Source organism: Ischnura elegans (genome assembly GCF_921293095.1).
Source record: "Ischnura elegans chromosome 13 unlocalized genomic scaffold, ioIscEleg1.1 SUPER_13_unloc_1, whole genome shotgun sequence".
Classification (NCBI taxonomy): domain Eukaryota; kingdom Metazoa; phylum Arthropoda; class Insecta; order Odonata; family Coenagrionidae; genus Ischnura; species Ischnura elegans.
This window is the reverse complement of record NW_025791657.1, coordinates 904,546-913,255: the sequence shown is the minus strand read 5'-3', so window position 1 is coordinate 913,255 and position 8,710 is coordinate 904,546.

The window sequence follows — 8,710 nt, the reverse complement described above, 5'->3', positions numbered from 1 at the left end:
GTGGTGTTAAAAGATAGAGTTACAACTCTTCCATTTGGGTATAAGGGTAAACAATTTTTGGATGTATGGCCTATGTAATAAAAATAATCAAAGTTCATTTTTATTTTTGTCTTTTATTTCACAAAAAATCACATCACAGCAAAATAGATAGGAAATGACCATAAAATATTACATTTTTCGGATTTTGACCCTCCCCCTAAAAAGCATTTCAGTTAGGGTTCACCTAGAGATCTCAATATTTATTGCCTTATTTTTGATCGGTCCCAAAATTTTTTCATTACACCATATGGATTTGAATAAAAAATCGATTTTTCCGATCCGCAAAGAATGCGGCGGAATTAAGACGCATGTAACTAGTGATTGCGGCCTGTTACCTTATTTTTATTTTCCGAAGGGGATCCGAGGGGTTGCCGGGGGTTTTTATGGGTGTTGTGACTTCGTACATTGTCGTCCACCTTCATTCCGTATCTGTGAGTCATAGGGGCACGGTATTGCGGTAGAAATATGCAAAAACGACCAAATTTTCCCACTTATTACAAAAGTTAATTTTTTTCGGGGGTCCTTCAGGGAGCAACCGGAGAGAGAGTGTTCCAGAGATTTTCCTGCACAACATATGATTGTCCGCTCACAGTAAAAATTCCAGCTCTCTAGCTTTAGTGGAACTATGATTTTTCGACTCTTACTACCGCTAACATAGCATATTCCGTGTTCTCCAAGTAGCGGTGCATAGGCGCACTAATTAGCTATCATCCACGTGAATTTCGTGGCCGTATCTTGTCGGGAAGTGCTTTAAAAAATAGCGTTGAGCTGTCAGTACCCCATAGCTCTCATTTCGATACTATTATTATATAATGACGAAATCTACATTTCCAAATTTGAAGTTTTTTAGCGAATCCGTCAATAGTCCTGGAGAAATGGAATAAACGTGGGAGAAAGCGTCTTCCTAAGCCTTTTGATAAATGATTTTCTTTGATAAATTGGAAAGGGCAGCCGAGTTGAGAGGGTTGTCAGATTCAGAGAAGCTACACGTCGCCGTGCTACGGCTAAGCGGGGAAGCCGCCGAGTATTTCCGCAGCAGGGAGGAATGTATACATGCAGCCAGCTACGAAGAACTGAAAGAGCTACTCCTCCAGCGATACCGCAGTAAAAGAAGTGCAAGGTTTTACCGGGAAAGGCTCATCAACATACGCATGTCACCCGGCGAAGATATCGAGACCTTCGCGGACCGCATCCGAAAAATTAATTCAAAAACGTACGAAATAGACGGAGCGGCCGAGCACGTCGCCGCAACACGTTTCGAGGCAGACCAACGTGCTCTCGATACGTTTCTCCGCGGCCTTCCGGATGAATTGGGGAGGCAGTGCCGCCTGACGGCGCCGAAAAATTTTCGACGAAGCGGTCCAAGCGGCGATACGAATCCAAGAGGTGGAGGGATGCTTCAAGGAGCGGCCACAACCGACCAGACACATCTTCCGCGCACCGAGGGGGATGGCGTGCTTCAATTGCGGGGAAGAGGGCCACTTCGCGAGGGAGTGCAAGACAAGGAGACGCTTTCATTCCTGCGGGAGAGAGGGCCACGTCCCGCGGGAATGCCGGAACCGCCGCCGAGGGGAGGCCAACCGCCAACCGCGGCCCCTGGTAAGTGTCCTTCTTCCGAGGGTGGATATGGGGGGAAGGGTACACGATTTAGTGGGGGAAGTTTACCTTAAAGAACGCCCGTGTCGGGTGCTGATTGACACAGGAGCTCAAATATCATTGGTGACGAGTGCAGCGTGTGGGCTGGGGTGTGTGAAGAGTTCTCCTTACAGAGTAAAGGGAATTACGGGAGACGTGATGTGGGTTCACGGAGAAAAACTTATATGCATTTCTGTGGGAAAGGAGCGGTATGACCATGTGATGCAGGTCGTGGACAATTTAGGTGGTTTTGACGGGATTTTGGGACTAGACTTTTTGCAGAAATATGAGGGTGTTATAGATGCTAGCAGAGGGCGCATTACGATAAACGGCCAGGTTTGGGCCTCGCAAGACGGCCGTATTGCCAATGCTGGTGAAAGAGAGATGTCGAAAAAGGTCGATGATGAAGCAAAACTATGGGAAAGAAATGTTATTGCGCGTCTCGAGAGATCCGAAGTTTTGCCCCCACGTAGTGAAAGAATATTTGAGGTGGCATTGCAAGGAGGGCGGGGTTGGGTTGGTAGCGAAGTCAAAGCCGAACCGGCGTTGGAATGTATTGAAGGGTGCTATGTAGCGAGGGCAGTGTGCCGCGTAAGCGAAGATGAACGAATAATACTTCAGGTGGCCAATTTCAACAACGGAGAATTAACGCTGAATAAGGGAACGGTGCTGGCTAGCGTCGCACAAGTCGACATGAGTGGGGAAAAAGCAAAGGCGGAGAAATGGAGGGGAAGGTGAGAGTTGCGAGACCGGTGGTTGATGAGTTAGATTTCTTCGAAAAGCTGAGTCGCTTGAAAGAGTCCGAGAGGAATGTCCTCTTGCCTGTATTCGAAGAGTTCCGAGATTTATATTCGGAGGACGGAATGCCACCACCAACTGATATAACTGTCCACCACATACCGACGGGAATTCACCCCCCAATTTACAGAAAACCTTATAGAAGTCCCTTCCATCAGAAGGCCATTATCGAAAAATTAGTGCGGGAGCAACTCGACGCAGGGATAATCGTTCCAAGTGAGAGCCCGTGGGCGTCCCCTGTGGTGATCGTGCCGAAAAAATCGCGGGATCGAGAGCAAAAATTTAGATTTTGTGTAGATTTTCGGGCTCTAAATGCCATCACCACGCCAGACGTCTACCCGATACCCAATATTGTAGAGACCCTCGATTACCTAGGGGGCTATAATTACTTCACAACTTTTGATCTGACAGCTGACTACCACCAAATTCAGATTCGTCAGCTAAGACAGGATTTATCGTCGACAGTGGTCATTATGAGTATAAGAGGATGCCATTCGGCCTCCGAAACGCCCCCGCGACGTTTCAGAGAATGATGGATGGGGTTTTACGAGGATTAAAACCGACCCAGGCCCTCGTTTATCTCGATGATGTAATCATATTCAGTTCCGGTATTGACGAGCATGCAATAAGAGTGAGGAAAGTGTTGGAGAAGTTGAGGTCAGCCAAACTCACACTCAAATTCGAAAAATGTATGATCGCGCAGAGCGAAGTTAAATATTTGGGACACATAATCCGGGAGAGTGGAGTTTGCCCGGACCCCGAGAAAATAGAGGCGGTTAGGAATTTCCCTACGCCCACGAAAACTAAGGAATTGCTGTCCTTTTTGGGGTTGGCCAATTATTATCGGAGATTCGTTGAGAATTATGCGGTGACGGCCAAACCCCTCACACGTCTACTGAAAAAAGGGGCCGCGTTTGTATGGTCCCCGGAGTGCGATATGGCTATGGAGTCCTTGAAAACGGCACTCACGCAAAGTCCAGTTTTAGTGTATCCCGATTTCCATAAGCCTTTTATACTCTCCACCGACGCCAGTAACTTTGCTTTAGGCGCGGTATTGGCCCAAGAAGTTGATGGGAATGAACATTCTATCGCCTATGCGTCCCGGCAGCTTCATACTTCCGAAATAAATTACAGCGCCACGGAAAAGGAATTGGCGGCCCTAGTGTGGGGGGTAAATCATTTCCGATGTTACCTCTATGGCAGGAAATTTCGGGTAATCACAGATCACGCGGCGCTGAAGTGGCTATTTAGCGTGAAAGACCCCTGCAGCCGGCTGATGAGATGGACCCTTAAACTAAGTGAATACGATTATGACGTTGTCCATTAATCGGGACAATTACACCTAAACGCGGATGGGCTAAGTCGAAAGGTAGGACGGGTGGAGGTATTCCCGATAGAGGATTGGCCGGCGGCGCACGAGGGGGATGCGGAGTGCGACTTTTGGGGAAGGCGAGAGGGATTTGTAAAGGTGAACGGAATTCTGCTTAAAAGTACTAAAGATGGGGAGAGAGTGGTTGTGCCTAAGAGTTTAAGGGGTGGAGTAATACAGAAATTCCGCGATCATCCCTTGTCGGGCCACCTGGGAGTCCGGTCTACCATCCGGCGAATTAGAAATTCTTATTGGTGGCCTGGAATGTTGAAAGACGTAGAAACGGCCGTTAAGGGGTACATCTCCTGCCAGCAGAGGAGTCCGTACGGGAAAAGTAGAGCCCCCTCCAAACCCTCCCCGCCACGGACCGCCCTTTCGATTTCATTGCCTTAGATATTGTTGGGCCCCTCCCTAAGACCAGTTTGGGAAATCGATACGTGTTGTCCATATTGGACCATTTCTCTAGGTACATAATGTTATTGCCTATTGTAACCCCCACCGCGCGGGGCAAATTCGGGGAGGGGGGAGATTGGAGGGCAAAAGGGGAGGTCAGAGGTGTAGCGGGGATATTCCGTGCACCTGGGGCGAGGGAATGGGATTTTGGGAAAGGGTAGGAGGGGAAGTTTAGGGGTGATGAGACCTGAGACAGGAGCGTTTGGATAAAGAAAGCCGTTCGACTGCGTAGTTCGCTCAACATAAATTTAATGAGTTTAAATATGATCATTTACAAATACAAGCAAATCAATGGCAAAAGTAACAATTAACTTCTTCTCCTTGAATTCAATGAAATACAACGCATAATTCACTATGCTGCACAACAGAAAAATTTCAGTCCTTAACCTAAACCCAAACAAAATCACGCTACACGTTTTCACATTCATAACCCATACAAAAACCACAAGAAAAGGGGACAAATAAAAAAAAACAAGAAACGGGGGGGGAAGGAAATATGAAACAACGAAATAGATATTGCACAGAAATTCACACGGTAATAGGGGAAGTACTGTCCTCTTCTCTATTTGCGCGGGGGGGGGGGAAATTTTACAAACGTTTTTAATGAATTCTCTTCTTGACTTGGTGAAGTGGGAATTTTCTTCTGTCCCTTGAGGGGGAATTTCGTGGCTTTTTCTCTTACAGTTTGTTGAATTTTCGGGGCTCTCGACCTGCTGATCGTGGCGATTCCGTTCCGCGGCGTATGCTGCTCTGCGTCAACTCCGGCAGGTTCACGAGTGGGAGATGGCCTCTCTGCGACAGTTGGGAGATCCTTTCATCGGCACCACGAGTCTACCTTGCAACTCCGACTCGCGTTGGGCACCCTCTCTCTCTCTCTCGGGATCTCTCCACCAACTTTTTTCTCTGCCTCCCCAAACTCCGCCTACTCTTGGGAGCGTTTTTTTTTGCTCGGAATCGCCAAAAAAGAAAATCATCTAAGCCTCTTTTCCTCCGGTGCACCACGTTATATAGCCATTGAGGGGAGGAAACACCGGGGAGGGGGGGTCAGGGGAAATAAAGGGATGATGCACTTGGGGCTGGACGGTCACTTCACCAAGGACACGGGGGGGAAACCACGCTCTTCTTCGTCTTAAGAATTCGACTTGCACACATATGGAGGGGGGGAAGGGAGAGCATTACAAATTGTGGGGAGGAAAATAGGGAAACATCAAATGGGGACTCAATGATTCATGACACTCACGCACACATTCACACGAACACATATCAAAAGAAAAAAAAACGGCCTTCCTTTACCTCGCACTCCCGTCTCATGCGCCACTATGTAAGCGGGCAGAATGCACCGGTTACATATGCCCTCCTCTCAAAAGGAGGAAATACGGGGAACGTATTTACGAAAAAAAATATCCAGGCAATCCGCCCAAAAAAAAAAAATCGCGATTCGCGAGGGGAACGCCCTCCTACTCAGTCGGAGCAACACACAATAAACAAAGGCGGAATACAAAACATCGCCTAGGGAACGCGTCTGGCAAAGGAAAAAAAAATTAAATCTCAGACATGTACGGAATTAGATTCCCGAAATTGTACGGACCTATCAATCCGCCGTCCTCTCCTTCCAACTCGACAGCATTTGGGGCAACAATACGGCGAATGACATATGGTCCGCTGTACAATGGGAAAAATTTATGAAATAATTTTAATTTCGGGTCAGAAACCTTCGGCGTTCTCAACAAAACCTTCTCTCCTAAGGAAAACTGGTGGGGTACCTTCTTTCTCGCTTTCGCTCGTTTACTACCGAAATGCCGCAAATTCCTAGATACAATCTGGTGAATCCTCTCCAAGCTAGGCAGTTTATCACCCACTTCATCCGGGATGCCAACATATGACCTTCTCGGCCTAATCCCGAAGTGAGCTTCATTCGGAGTCATCCCTATGGACTCGTGAGGGACTTCATTCAACCAAGTGTTGATATGAGGAATTACGTCAAGCCAGGCGGAGTGCCGATCTCCACAATAAACACGAAATAACCTCGACAACTCTCGCATCACCCTCTCACTCGGGTTAGACTGAGGGTGACGTACACTCGAGTATATAACTTTAATATCTGAATTACTTAAGGTCTGAACCCACTCCTCACTCGTGAATTGCGATCCATGATCCGATAGTACCTTTTCTGGAACGCCACATTTAGGAATAAACCTATTCATCAAATGAGCGAGACAATTTTTACTGGTAGGCTTATTTATGGGGTACACTTGCACAAATTTGGAAAAGACATCAATAATCACCAATACAAATTTATTTCCCCACCGGGTTTTAGGCACCGGGCCATATAAATCAAGGGCGTAGATCTCGCGTGGTTTCGACGGAATAATATTCTGCATGGGACCTGCGAAACCTCGATTCGAATATTTAGTTCTTTGACACAGGTCACATTGACTAACCACGCGATGAATCTGCTGTCTCATACCTCTCCAAAAGAAAGTCTCTCTTGCAATCAACCATACCTTATGACTTCCGAAGTGCGCGTAACGGGTGTGAATATGGATGATGAGTTGTTTGGTTTGGTCCCGAGGGATCCAAATCCTCCATAAACTGGGGTGGGCTCTTACCCGGATGTAAACAATCCCTAGGTGAACCTTATATCTCGCAGCACTACGTTTAAAATTACGAAAGGACGGATGATTTCGGGGTAGCCTCCCTCCTAAATACAAAATCACGGAACCTATCTCAGGGTCCGCGCTTTGGGCCCGCCTCACGTCCTCTGCCCCACGCCAAGGCGTCTCCTCGATTCTTAAATTAATATTAGCAACAATAAACCCTTCCTGCGGCGGCCTATCGGATGCGTCGTACCCGCACGGATTTCGGCTGAGCCAGTCTGGAACGACATTTTTACTCCCCTCACGATACTGCACGTCAAAGGTAAATTCCTGGGGCCATACAGCCCATCGCAACATTCGGCTGTTTTTCAAATGACATTGACTTAGGAAAACAAGAGATTTATGGTCCGTTATTATCGTAAATTCCCGCCCCACAAGAAAAGTGCGCAATTTTTGCAATGCCCAGACAATCGCCAACATCTCTTTCTCTGAAGTGGAATAGCGAGTCTCGGGCCCTTTGAGAGTCCTACTTATGAGCGAAATAACTCCAATCCTTCCCTCCTCTAGTCTCTGGCTCAAAACGGCACCCAAACCTCGATCACTGCTATCCGTCTCCAGGAACATGCGCTTACTAAAGTCGGGGTGGGAAATCATTATGCTGTTTATGAGTAGCGACTTAGTCGCTTGAAATGCCTCCTCCAATTCTGCTGACCATCTCCAAGAAATCCCTTTCCTTAGAAGTACCAACATTGGGCTAATTGTATCAGAATAATTTTTACAAAAACGCGCGTAATAGTTACACATTCCAAGGAATGCACGGAGGCTCCGAACGTTTTTCGGCCGTTCGCAATCCGCTATCGCCTTCACCTTGTCTGGGTTGGCCTTCGTTCCCTTAGTATCGATAACGTATCCCAAAAAATGGATTTCTTTCTCTAGGAAACTAGATTTCGTTATGTTTAACCTTAAATTTGCTTTCTCGAAACGGTTGAAGATCTCCCTCAAATGAACCACATGATCATCTAATGACCTGGAAAAAACAACAACATCATCTACGTACGTGGTTACGCAGCTCGCCATATCGTCCCCTAATACCTCCTCCACGCATCTAGTTAACGCTGCGCCACTGTTCTTGAGTCCAAATGGAACTCGACAAAATACATAGGTTCTAGATTTAAAAAGAAAAGCTGTATACTTTTGGTCTTCTTCGTGGAGCCGCATCTGCCAATAGGATGACGTAAAGTCTGTGCTTGAAAACCAAACAGCCCCCCCGAACTTATTTATAATCCGGTCTACTGGGAGGGGTCGATCATTTTCGGCTACCGTCCTCGCATTTAATTTACGGGCGTCTAAACACAGCCTTACCTTCCCGTCTTTCTTTTTGACGACCACCAACGGGTTTAAAAAGGGACTAGGGGCTTTCCTTATAATGCCTTTTTGAAGCATACTTTCAATTTCAGCGGCCACCTCCGCTTCGTATGCCTGAGGGATCGGGTAAATTTTCTGCTTAAAAGGCGTTTCATCAATCAACTTAATTCTAAACACGACATTTCTCACAGGGGCTAATGACGGCATAAACAATGCGCTAAATTGCCTGATTACTTTCGTCACCTTGTCCCTTTCGTCTCCTCCCAAACCTTCACGCCCTACACACCCCTCTATCTCTTCCTCGATTGTCGCCTCTTCTTTCGCGATCGTCCCACACACTAAGTTATCCTCGCCTTTATTGAACTCTCGCACCACCACACATTCACCTGGGAACTTAAACACTACTACACCCCTTTTTACGTCAATCACCGCCTGCAACCTCCTCAGCGTATCT